This window comes from Marmota marmota, unplaced genomic scaffold, assembly GCF_001458135.2.
Source record: "Marmota marmota marmota unplaced genomic scaffold, marMar, whole genome shotgun sequence".
In the NCBI taxonomy this organism is placed as follows: Eukaryota; Metazoa; Chordata; class Mammalia; order Rodentia; family Sciuridae; genus Marmota; species Marmota marmota.
This window is the reverse complement of record NW_026000136.1, coordinates 5104447-5118407: the sequence shown is the minus strand read 5'-3', so window position 1 is coordinate 5118407 and position 13961 is coordinate 5104447. Positions and strand designations below refer to the sequence as shown.

Genomic DNA, 13961 nt, shown 5'->3' with positions numbered 1-13961 from the left:
TTCTTTCTTTTTTTTTTTTTTTTGGTCCAAATTAATGGTTTTATTTACATCTTTAACACTAGCAGAGGAGTCCAAAACAGACTGATGTCCATTGATACAGTTTCAATGTAACAAAGAGCTAAACTATGTACAGTGAGGAAAGGGACTTTTCCCCCACACCAGTCTTTTCCTAATTAGCAGTTTCTCATTAGTAGAAACTAAAGACACTTTTTTTCGCAGTTTAATTTAGAATGAAGTAATGCAACTTTTATAATTCATCACGTAAGTTGTCTTGTAAGGATAGAATACTAAGAAAATTTTAAATGTGTGTCACCACCTCTATGGGTTGACAGCTTCGCAGTCACCTTGGCCCTTGAAGTCTGGTGTCATTACAATTTAACAAGAGCACTTCCATGAGGCCCAGAGGGGACTTCATGGCCATGATGTCCAGCGGGAGGCAGGCATGCAGCATGATAATGAGCACAGAAGCTACCATCCTCTTTCAACTCCATAAGGAAAATCCTGACTCTCATTCAAATTAACTGGAAGTGAGCCAGGCGGCAGAGAAGTCAGTGAAGAATGAAACCTTTCTTTCAGGAGAGTGCACTGAAGGTCAGTTATTGCTAGCAAAGCCAGAAAAGCTCCTTTCCCACCGGGAAGGTGTTTCACATGGAAAGGCTGTTGGTTTGGCTTGAAGCCCTCTGAAGGAGGGTGTGGCAGCAGAGGCTGGCCATACTGCAGGGGAGGCCTCTCCCCTACTAGCCACCCCCAGCATCTCAGGGGCAGTCTGGATCGCCTTGTTGCCAAGGCTCCCATACACCTATGGAGCAGAGGTTGTCATCAGGCCCTTGCAGAGAAAGAGCCACCACCATGCTCTGCCAACAACCTTTAGAGCTGTCAAAAGCCCAAAGGGTCACAGCCTAGCTGGCCAGAAGAAGAGCTTCTGAAATGTTGACTATGGGGGAAGGTGAGAAGCCAAGTCAGGGCCAGGTCCAGTGGGCCAATGTCTTTGAAATAGGGGTGCCAGCGACGTGGGCAAAAGCATGGCAGTGAGCATCTGATAAGGCCCCAGTTACTGCCCCCACCTCCTGGTATCTACACTGGGCAGACATAGGCAGTAGGAACTGAGGAACTGAGGACTGGAGAGCAGGTGGCCAACAGAGGACAGATTTTATCAGAAAAAGAGAGGACACCCAAATACATGCCTGCCCTATTGGCCTCGAATGTCCTGTGCCAGGTGGAGAACTTTGGAGCACGGGTGAGGTTCCTGAGAACAGTTGGTGAGCAGAGACAGGATGGGATGGGCACTGCTCCACAGGCCACTGCTGCACCTAGAACCCTTGGGCTGAGTGGACTGTGTCTGGCTTGGTTACTGTGTGGTAGACAGAATGGTCAACTGACAGGTGCCCAGGAAGGTTGTGTGCCTGGGAGAGATAGGGCAAGCTTTCCAAACAGGGAAACTTCTTGGCAAACGTAGGCCCAGAAAAGCTGGAACCACAATTTTCAACTCCAGTGTCCTGACTCTTTCTCCTACTCTGGGATGAAACTACCTCAGAGGAGCAAAGATAAGGAGCCAGATGGGGAGGGCCCCTGGTCCAGCTCCAGAGCATCAGATGAGATTACAAAAGGATCTAAGGAGGGTGGGTTAGAAATAAAAGAGAAGTTTACATATCAGATGTTGGTTTTAAACAGTCTTTTTGAGCTCAGGAAATTGAAGGCAGATACCATGTGAAGAGCCCAGCCAGGCTGTCTGTCCATCCGTCTCTCCTGAGCAGCTCTGAAACTTCATATATAAATGGGGTGGCACCGTTTGTGGTTGATCTTTTTCCTACAAGTTGGGCAAGTATTAGCATTCTTTAGGGAATCACGGAGGCACTGGTAACAGAAGACGTGGCCACACTCTGTAGAGACAATGACACGTCCATTCTGCACCATCTCTGAGTATCTGTCCATGCAGATGGGACAACAGATGCAGAGGGCCTGAGTCCTGTGGCCCCCTCGTCCCTGGCGTTTCTGGGAGTGTGGGTGGTCCCATACACATCTCTGTCTCTGGACAACTCCTTGTCATCACTGCTCACCACGCAGCTGTTGGCATGGTCTTGGCGTAGCCTCCTTGCGTTCCTCCTTGGCCTCCTCCTTTCGTCAACAATCTCAATAGAGTCATTGTGAGTCAGGTCCACCACCACAGGCTCTAAAGATTCACAAGTGAGGTCCACGATTTCATCTCCAGCAGTTTCCACGAGTTCTATGGGTTCTGCTTCCAAGGAAATCTCAGGGGTGGAGGCTGCCTCCCGAGTTCACTTCTGGGCTTGTCTAGAACTTACAGTTCCACCACAATGCTTTCTCTGAGGGTATTGTACTCATTATGATCCTTGGCTCCAACCTACAGAAAGGGAAGAGATCTCTACCCAGGTTTGCAGCAAAGCAGAATATTCAACCTCTCATGCCCACTGGTTACTCATCCTCTGGCTTAAAAGAATTTGGAGCCAGGCAGATTTCAGTATCTTCGAGTCCTGTCCCAGGGTTTGGCTGTTCTGGCAGGCGCCACTGCCAATACTTTTCCTTCTTTCTTAAAGGTGATAGTCCAATTTGTAGATAGCCTACACCTTTTGTCCATCTATCCATCTATCTTCAGGCATTGGGTTGCTTCCACATTTGGGCTCCAAGTCTTTTTTTTTTAATCCACTGTTGGACCTTATTGATAAGAAGCACATCTGTTATTCATGTTGTGCCTGAGGTTTACTTTGTATGTGAATGTCTTCCATGATTCTAATGATACCATGCTAAACAGGAGTGAAGTCAAGTTGGTTCATGCCACAAGCTGGGAGTGAGCATCCACCAGGTTAGGAAGTCGTAGGTTCACAGTTGAATGAGGTCCCAAAGACCTTACAAGAGAACTGTGAGTTCCTCTGCATCATCCTCATAAGCCTGAGCTTCCCACTGAGTCTCTCCCTGATGGGACAGGAATGTCAAGAAGTAGGTCCTAGGGGCTGGGACTGTGGCTCAGCGGTAGAGCGTTCACCTAGCATGGGTGGGGACCTGGGTTCCATCCTCAGCATCACATAAAAATAAAGTCATTGTAATAAAAAAAAAGAAGTAGGTACTATTGCTGTAGAAGACCAATTGCCAGTATGCTCTGATTATCCAATTTTCATTCATAACACCTTCAACCATCAGAACTGGTTAGGTCCACTCACAGCAACTCAGAAGTTCACATACTCTCTCTGGTGGACAACTTTCTTTCTTTTTTTTGGGGGGGGGGTATCAGGGATTGATCTCAGGGATACTCTACCACTGAGCCACATCCCCAGCCCTATTTTGTATTTTATTTAGAGACAGGTTCTCATTGAGTTGCTTAGCACTTCACTTTTGCTGAGGCTGGCTTTGAACTCACAATCCACCTGATTCAGCCAACCAAATCACTGGGATTACAGGTGTGTGCCACCATGCCCAGCTTAGTGGACAGTTTTCTAATGCACTCATGTGCCAATGACTGTTTCAGTCAATGATGCACTACATATGCATATGCCCAATAGGATTACATTGCTTAAGGAAATTGGAGCCATATTAGTTTGTGTAAGTGCATTCTGATTTCCCACGATGATGAAATTTCCTAATGGCATGTTTATTAGATCTTATCTCTTAAGTGCTGAATGACTATGTAGTATCAATATTCTGGTCCCACTAAAGTTTATCTTCTGGACCATGAAAAGCCTCACTTATTTCAGCCACAATTCAAGTCCTTTTTGGCATATTCCTATCTCTTCTGTCCATCTGGTCTAAACATGCTACAATTCAGCAGTACCCATCCATTATTATTATTATTATTATTATTATTATTATTATTATTATTTGCATACCAGGGGTTGAACTCAGGGGCACTCAGCCACTGAGCCACATCCCCAGCCCTATTTTGTATTTTATTTAGAGATGGGGTCTCACTGAGTTGCTTAGTGTCTCACTTTTTTCTGAGGTGGGCTTTGAACTCAAGATCCTCCTGATTCAGCCTCCCGAGCTGCTGGGATTACAGGCATGCACCACCACTCGCACCCAGCTCAGCAGTGCCCATATATTGGTACTTTGTCCAAAAATGGAGTAAACTCCCAGGTTTCTTCACCTCTCCACTTCTCTTTTCCTCCTATGGATGCAGTCTGAAGCAATAATGATGAGAGTCATACCAGAGTGATATCAGCATGAACAGAAATTCTTTGCAAATACCAGCCTTTCAGCATAAGGTCACATGGAGAATCACCACACTACAGGTGCCTGGTCCTAGCTTCATAGACTCTAAATGAATGAGACTGACAATGTTTTCATGGATGTATTTTCAAATTTGGAAATCTCTGATTGAGGAAGGCAATGAAGATCCTAAAGAAATTAAAATCACTATAGAAGGAAATAAATAGGAAATATTTTTGTAGGTAGACAAGGTATAATGAGGACCTGACAGTTTAGAACTCTGACATGCCTTAACTCTTCCACTGAGGGGGACCCTCTGAACCAGGCTGCAGTCCTCTTGGAGTTGACAGTCCCTGACTCAGCTTTGGGGTCTATATGAACAGGAAACTTACAAGGAAGCTCCAACCACCTCCTCCCCAGAAGGTTCTCCATGCCTTGCTGAGTCTGTTTCTCTCACCTTTCTGTCATCTAGCGAGTCAAGGTCTCTGGACTTCAAAGAGAATTTCCCCTCTGTGATGCAGAGAACCAGTGAAACCCTTTGGAAAAAGAGAATGAATGCCAAAGGTAGACTTTTGATGCTTTTGCCCAATATGAATTCAAGGGGTCCAGTTTACTGCCCCAAATGAAACAAGTTTAAAAAACGGGCAAAATATATGGAATGTAATTTCTCAGGAATTTAGATTTCTGAGAGAAGAGGCAAGCCCAGAGAGAGCCCAGCTCACTGGCCAGATAGGGAGTCTCCAATCTACAGAGCAGGAGTGTACATGGGGCCAGCAGTGTCCCTGAACAGAAAGGAGAGAGTATCTAAGGAGATATGGTGGCCAGAGGTCACACAGAACTAAAAAGGAGCAAGGTGAAGAGACTCTCAGTCTTGGGTTGCATGAGGTGGGAGCACAGTAAGAGGTGAGAACTAGGGTCCAGGCAGATTCAGGCTCGACCCTTCTTTAACATATGGCTTCCTAGACATCCAAGCATGGCTTCTGTCCTCTCCTTGATGCAGAAAAGTACATAAAGAAATGACCCTGGAAGTTGGACATGTGGTCTCTCTGTCACCATTGTCACTTTTAATCCCTCAACAAGGACTTAGACCAGGCCATGCTCAACAACAGCAAGGGCTGGTCAAGAGGTTCCAGACCTCCCCCACAACTGCCTCCAGGTAGCAGCGCTGGACAAGCTCACACTTGTGCAGGATGAGCTGAATTCCACAGATGGGCTGGGGACACCAAGATATCAACATGGGTTATGCACTCACTCACTGGGGATGAACTAGTACTTAGTACTGAGGAAATAGGATTTAGATGGCATTTCACACAGTGGCAGATGGCACAGCCTAATTATTATTGTGGAGGCCTGCAAAAGGATGGCTGTTTAATTCAAGACTTTGCTGAAATTTATGGGAAGACTTGATAGTGTCCTTTAAAGGCATAAATATAGTGGAAAATCCCTAAATTCTCAACCCAAGCAGGCTCTACAATTCTTTGTATATAATAATATATTTTTCCACTTGTAGATATGAACAAATTGACAGGATGAGCTGTCAATATCATACTCTATTAAGCTGAAACTTGGTGAGAATCTGTACACAATTTGATATATTTATTAATAGCCAGAGTTATCATGGTAATCAAAAGGGATATGTTGAGAATGTCATAGGACCTTTGGTACCCAGCAAACAAACCTGTGTATTGACTACTACAAGCCAGGTACACCAGCCTCTGGCCTTTGTTTCTGATTGAGCTGGCCCTACTGTCAGGTTTCATACCTGCAGTCCTGAGGCTTATTTGCCCTGAACTATCATCTGCACTCTATCCTCTACAAAAGGTAACCCATCAGATCCCAGTGTGGATTCAGGAGGAGAGAGTGAAGGAGTTAAGTATTCAGTTATTCTAGAAAGAGAGAGTTTACCCATGGAAGGAACTGGAGACCTCCAGACCTTCTTTGATATAGTTTGAATCTGGAAGGCTTGGTCCCCAGCATGATGCTTCAATGAATGAAGTGATGGGACATTTAGTAGTTCCTTCCTTAATTGAAGGAAGTTGTTCATTGGGCTGAGCTCTAGAAGTAGGTAGTATGATCTCAGCCTCTTCCCCCACCCCTGCTGTCCTGGGAACTGAACCCAGGGCCTCATGCACGCTTGGCAGGCACTCTAGCACTGAGTCACATCCATGCCTCTTTCTCCCTTGCTTCCCGGCTGCCTAACATAAGGAGCTTTGCTCCTCTATATGCTGGCCATCAGGCCCTTCTCCTCACCAAGCCCCAGAACAATTGTGCAATCTGTACATTTTTTTTTTAGTTTGAATCTTGGAATGTGGTAAGCCATTCTTATAGACCGTGGCCGCCATTAGAAGATGGCGCCGGCTTCCACTGTGGCCTGTGATAAACAACTCCTTTTATGGAGAGTTGGCGCGTAATCCCTTACCACCCTATGAGAGAGATCCACGTAGCGGCTTAGGATTGGGATGCGGGGGGCTTTATTAAGCTGTGCTTGGGTGTGTTGGGCGCGGGCGCTAGAAGATGATAGATGACTCAAGGCCTGAATAAACTGTTGAAAGAAGAATCCTGTGTCGTGTTTCCCTTGCCGGCGAGGGGTCACGACAATTGGTGGCCCGTACAGGGAATCATATTCCTCGAACCCAGGATCCAGAACTTTCAGCAGTCAGGGTGGTGCACCAGTAAGTTCCCAGGTAAGTGGGAATCCGCAAGTAAGTAGCGGGACGCTCCTCTGTAGAAAAGGAGAGAGCGGGGATTTCATAGAACGGAACGCTCCTCCGTAGAAAAGGAGAGAGCGGGGATTTTTGTACTTTCACTTTCATTATATCTTTGGAGACATTATGGGCGCTACCTCTTCAAGCCCAATTTTGTTGGCCCTAGATGGGTTGCTACGTTCAAAAGGACTTAAGGTAAAGCAGAGCACTTTGCAGATGTTTTTGAGAGAAGCTGATATAGCAGCTCCTTGGTTTGCCTTTTCAGGGAGTCTTACGATTCCTAGCTGGGACAAATTAGGGAAAGATCTAGATTTCGCTCGTGAGCAAGGCACCTTAGAGGGTGGTGTTATACCACTTTGGAAGTTAGTTAGAGGATGTATAGCAGATAGTAAATGCCAAGAAGCTGTGAGTGAGGGTCAAGCTGTTCTTGAGCAACTACATGAGGAAAAATCTGAAGGATCACATAGTGAAGTGGCAGAGAGTATTAAGAGTAAGAGTAGTGAGAAGGCAAAAGAGCCTGAAAATAAAAATAGGAGAAGGCTCTACCCAGACTTGACCGAATTAAAAACGCCTGAGAACACAAGCGACTCAGAGAGTTCTGAGGACCTTGATATATTGCTACAACAACTACGTAAGATAAAAATGAAAAAGAAGAAAAAGGAGACACAGGGCACGCAGGCCTACTGTAAGAAGGGGAAGGGATCTAATATCGGTCAACAAAACTCTGAGGAGGAGGAGGTAGAATATCTAGAAGAAGATATGGTGCCGGTTGCCCCACCCCCGTATGTGGGGGGGAGCCAAGGTTCCGGGAGATCTTTTCATGCGCAAGTTTGGAGGACAGTTAATACAGATATGGGACTTGCATACCCTGTATTTCAGGACAATAACAGGGGAAGATATCATGAGCCTTTAGACTTTAAGATAATTAAAACCTTGGCAGAATCTGTCCGCACTTATGGCATAGATGCCGCTTTCACCCTTACTCAGGTGGAGGGACTTACTAGATTTTGCATGACTCCTTCAGATTGGGCTAGTCTAGTCCGCGCTTGTGTTTCCCCAGGGAAATACTTGGATTGGAGAGCATTTATGCTAGAGGGTGCAGTAGAGCAAGCTGCCCAAAATCATGCAGCGGGACGCCCTGCCTGGGATAAGGATATGCTTTTGGGACAAGGCAGGTTTGCTAATCAACAAACAGGATACCCCCCTGAGGTATATGAACAGATTAATAACATTTGTATCCGTGCATGGAAATCACTCCCAAATAGAGGAGAAGTGTCTGGCAATTTGACAAAAATTATACAAGGCCCCACAGAACCTTTCTCAGACTTTGTTGCCAGGATGGTGGACGCCGCAGGAAAAATCTTTGGTGACCCTGATAGAGCAATGCCCTTGATTAAACAACTTGTCTTTGAACAATGTACTAAAGAATGTAAAGCAGCTATTACTCCTTATAAAAACAAAGGCATAGAGGCCTGGATGAAAGTCTGTAGAGAAATAGGTGGGCCGTTAACTAATGCAGGCCTTGCTGCTGCTGTCCTTCAATTATCACATAAATCCAGCCCTGTTGTCGGAAAGTGTTTTGGGTGCGGTCAAGGAGGACATTTTAAACGAGAATGTCCTAACAAGAAGGGAACATCCAAAATTGAGCCCACCTCTGTTAGCCGTCAACCGGGCTTATGCCCCAGATGTAAAAAGGGAAAGCATTGGGCTAATGAGTGTAGGTCCGTCAGAGATATACATGGTCAACCTTTAAAAGATAGAAACATGTCAAAAAACGGCCGGGGGGGCCCCCGACCCCAGGGCCCACAAATATATGGGGCAATGGAAAATGGGACAATGGAAACCGAGTCATGGCCGTCCCTGCGCCATCCCAAGAATCGCGGAGAGCCACTGCAGGTGCCGCGGGACTGGACCTCTGCTCCGCCGCCAGACTCGTATTAACACCTAAAATGGGAGTCCAACTGGTGGAGACTGAATTTAAAGGACCTTTACCACCTGGCACTGTGGGCTTGTTAATTGGGCGTGCTTCCTCTGTCCTACAAGGCCTTCATGTTTTCCCTGGGATTATTAATCCGGATACGGTGGGAACAGTGAAGGTTATGGTGGAAGCTCCAAAAGGCATTGTGTCCATCTCCCCAGGAGACCGGGTTGCTCAATTGCTAATTTTACCCAGTTTACATACCCGCTTTCCTGCTGATTCCTTTTTAAGGACAAGTGCTGAAATTGGAACTACCGGAGGGAATTGTGTTTACCTGTCCTTAGATATGGATGACCGTCCCACTTTAAAGTTAACTATAGAGGGCAAATCAATTTTAGGTTTACTAGATACTGGGGCGGATCGTAGCATAATTGCATTAAAGGACTGGTCAAAGGGGTGGCCGGTGCAGCTCTCAAATCAATCACTAAGAGGTTTGGGATACGCTCAAGCTCCACAAGTCAGCTGCAGGCATTTATCATGGAAAGATTCTGAAGGACGTTCTGGCACTTTTCAACCATATGTGCTCGATCTCCCAATCTCTCTATGGGGACGTGATCTTATGAAGGACATGGGGTTTCAACTTAGTAATGAATATTCACCAGTTGCCCAAAAGATAATGCAGGACATGGGATATAGACCAGGTTTTGGATTAGGAAAAAATTTGCAGGGGCGTAGACATCCTTTAGAACCTCAACAAAAACTTGATAGACATAGGCTGGGTTTTTCTTAGGGGCCGCTGAGGATCAGGTGCCCATTACCTGGAAAACAGGGGAGCCGGTGTGGGTTCCTCAGTGGCCGCTCCCCTCTGAAAAATTGACTGCAGCTTATGCTTTAGTACAAGAACAATTAAAGTTGGGTCATATAAAACCCTCCACTTCTCCATGGAATACACCCATATTTATTATTAAAAAAAGGTCTGGAAAATGGCGGTTGTTACATGATCTACGGGCCATTAATGCTCAAATGCAGCTCATGGGACCCATTCAGAGAGGTTTGCCTTTGCTTTCAACAATTCCAAAAAATTGGCCAGTGATATGTATAGACATTAAAGATTGTTTCTTTTCCATTCCATTGCATCCTCAGGACTCCGAACGTTTTGCTTTTACTCTGCCTTCATGTAATCATGAGGAACCTGATCAAAGGTTTGAATGGGTGGTTTTGCCTCAAGGCATGGCCAATAGTCCTACAATGTGTCAAATGTTTGTAGGAGCGACCATTGTTCCACTCAGACAAAAGTATCCATTGTTAAAGTGTATACATTATATGGATGATATATTGCTGGCAGCCAAAACCAAATATATGTTGGAAGCAGCTTACACTGATTTGGTACATTTATTACAATCAAAGGGCTTGCTTATTTCACCTGATAAAGTACAAACAGGAGGTTCTATTGATTATCTTGGTGCTAGTATCTCTTGTAAAACTATTACACCCCAAAAGGTGACTCTCAGGACTGATAATTTACGTACCTTAAATGATTTCCAAAAATTATTGGGTGACATAAATTGGATTAGGGGTTATTTACATATTCCCAATGCTGAATTAAAACCCTTGTATGAAATTCTTAAAGGTGATTCAGACCTTTCTTCCCCTCGGCATCTTACTGAGGAAGCAAGGTCAGCGCTGCTGAAAGTGGAGGAGGCTATACAACATGCTAGCCTTTGCAGGCTTCAAGAGGATAAGCCTCTTCAATTATGTGTGCTCGCCACTGTACGGCAACCCACTGGAGTTTTATGGCAAGATGGTCCTTTATTGTGGATACATCCACGTATATCCCCTGGAAAATCCCTTGAGTATTATCCTGATGCAGTTGCTTCCTTAGCTATGTTAGGGATACAACAAAGTATACAATTTTTTGGTTTTCCTCCGACGTCTGTGATTGTCCCTTATACGTGTCAACAAATTCAAGTTTTGTGTGCTAACCTGGATAATTGGGCTATATTGCGATGCTCTTTTCCAGGAGAGATAGATAATCACTATCCTTCACATCCTCTTATAACATTTGTTAAGGAACATCCTATCATTTTTCCTAAAATCACTTCTTCTACGCCTATCCCAGGAGCTGCAAATATCTTTACAGATGGATCCAAAACTGGTATTGGAGCCTATGTGGTAAATGATCAACCTCCTATCCAACATCAGTTTGCTCCTGGCAATCCACAATGGGTGGAGTTACAAATTGTCATAAAAGTATTTGAACAATGTCCATTTCCTTTTAACTTAATCTCAGATTCTATTTATGTAGTTCAAGCTTTAAAGGTGTTGGAAGCAGTGGGTCCCATACACACATCAGGAGTAATGTCTTCCCTTTTTCTCCATCTTCAAACACTGATTTGGAATCGCTCCGCCTGTTTTTACCCTTTGCATATTCGAGCTCACACAGGTTTACCGGGTGCTCTTTCTGCTGGCAATGCCCAAGCTGACCTTGCTACTCGTCCTTCTTGGATGTTCCTCGTTTCCTCCTTAGACCAAGCTAGAAACTTTCACAGTAAATTTCATGTTAATGCACGAGCACTTCAAAAGCGCTTTACTATCTCCCGTGCTGATGCTCGCCAGATTGTCTTGGATTGCCCTAATTGCGTCATTTTGCATCATCCTCCTTCTGTGGGCGTAAATCCTCGTGGTTTGCGGTCTTTAACAATATGGCAAATGGATGTCACTCATATCCCTGACTTTGGCAAGCTTAAGTATGTCCATGTGTCTGTGGATACTTGTTCTGGCATTATCCATGCTTCTGCTTTGTCTGGTGAAAAGGCTGGAAATGTTATCACGCATTGCTTGGAAGCCTGGGCAGCATGGGGCTTACCACAGACCATTAAAACGGACAATGGTCCAGCGTATACTGGACGACAATTTTCTTCCTTTTGCAGCCAGATGGGTATCCAGCTTGTCCATGGTTTACCTTACAATCCACAAGGTCAGGGTATTGTAGAGCGTGCTCATAAGACTCTAAAAGAGATGTTAATAAAACAAAAAGGGGGAATTGGCTTAGGCCACACCCCGAAAGAGCGCCTCTCCCTGGCTCTATTTACTATTAATTTCTTGAATTTGGACATCCAAGGGCGCTCTGCTGCGACTAGGCACTGTTCGCCCTCTGCCCCGAACTTTGGGCACGTTAAGTGGAAAGATGTACTTTCTGGACAATGGTATGGGCCTGATCCCGTGCTGGCATGGGCACGAGGTTCCGTCTGTGTTTTCCCACAGGACCGGACGGAGCCGGTGTGGGTTCCAGAACGCCTGACAAGAAGAGTCCCGACATCAATCAACCAACAACAGGAGGCGCTACAACAATCTCATGATGAGGACCATCCTTCTACTGAGTGTCCTGGTTCTAATGCTGATATCGATGGTACAGGGGACATCAATGCAGTGGTGGGCGGTAGCTCGAACGTGGCCAATGCCGATGCCGGTTCATAGCAATTCTAGTGTTCTCCCCACTCTTTTTTCTACTTCATGTGAGATGTCTGCTCCTTGTGTTTCCCCTAGAGGGGACCAAGATCGGTCCTTCAATCTCTCCAGCATCAATCTCACAGGAGTTTTTTGCTTCAGTTTTTCCAAGGGTGATTGCATCCATTTAAAACTTAAGAACTTGACTAACTGGGAGGACCCATTGCAGTACAGTCGGATCTCGCAGGGAGTTTTGGGTGCAGTGCTCCTACAAATTAGCTCAGGGAAAAACCAGGGCTCAGGAAGCTTGACAAATACTTCTGAGCTTAATATTACCACTCTGGCCATTACTTCCCAGGTGTTAATTCCGTTGTCTCCTTCTAATCAGACCTCTAATGCCACTCATTTTAAGGCTTCTCCTTATTGCACTCCTGAGTGTGGCTTCCCCCCAACATTCACGCCTTGCCAAGATCATTCTTGGGAGAAACATCAGGTCGCTAAAGGTTTCTCCCTTTCCCCCTCTCTTAAAAGATACTTGTATAATTCTTCCAACAATAATTCCTCTATAGGAGCAGGTTGGTCTTGGTTTCAATGGTTGATTTCCAATGAAAAGGGAGCCACAGCTGATATTTCCGCTTTGGCTCAATTACGAGGAGTCCAAAGTTGGCTGTTTAATGTTTCTGGCAGTACCCAAGACTCGGAGCGAGGTAGGAGGCTTAAAATTTCTGCAAATAATTCACAATTATCTAATGCTACATTACCCTCCGCAGCAGTCTGTCTCCAATCTCCGTTCCTGTTTATTTTGGCTAATGATACATCACAGGGGATGCTTAATTGTTCTAATATTACCTGCTATTTGTCTGAGTGTTGGAATGGCTCCTGGACTACGGCAGTGGTTATGAAAGTTCCGACCTTTGTCCCGATTCCGGTTACTGCAGATCCAGAGTCTTTTCCTATTGTTGAACTGATTAGAGCCCGTAGAGATTTTGGAATTACGGCAGCTATAGTGACAGCTGTGGCGGTATCTGCTGCTGCAGCAGTTACAGCTGGAGTAGCCATGGCCAGCCAGGTACAAACTGCTGCCACTATTAATCAGGTTATTCAACAAACATCCACCATACTTGAATCTCAAAGTAGAATTAATCAACACATTTTATCTGGGATTCTGGCTGCTAATCAAAGGATAGATCTGCTTCAAGCTCAAGTTGAGGAGTTGTTTGATCTAGTACATTTGGGTTGTGTCGATCAACGTGCGCATTTATGTATAACCTCTGTCAGATTTAATGATTCCAGAAATGCCTCCCGCATCATCGGGGAGTATCTATCCGGAACCTGGTCCATGGAAGCAGAAAACTTGATCCAGTCTCAACTAACTCAGATTGCTGTTTTGAATAGTACCCGTGTCGAACCAGTGACTTTGGGTCAATTCACCAGTTGGCTATCCTCTGCCTTTTCCTTCTTTAAGGAATGGGTGGGAGTGGGCATTTTTGGGGCAATGTGTTGCTTCGGTGTTATACTTTGTTTGTGGCTTCTCTGTCGCCTTAAAACTCGCCATGCACAAGAAAAGGCTATGATTGTACAGGCTCTTGCGGCCTTAGAAAATGGCATTTCTCCACAAATCTGGCTTGCACATCTTAAACAGTGATTTCTGGGCAGGGCCATTGCACCCCAAGTTAGTTTCACATTGCACTGGGATTGGCCTGTCCTCTTCCTTATTCTCTCCCAGTGCTGAA

General features: G+C 45.3%; 1 pseudogene; it reads right to left on the bottom strand.

The window, feature by feature from the left end:
• Positions 1 to 733: 733 nt before the first annotated feature.
• On the bottom strand, positions 734 to 11736 carry LOC125611152 (annotated as a pseudogene).
• Positions 11737 to 13961: the final 2225 nt, after the last annotated feature.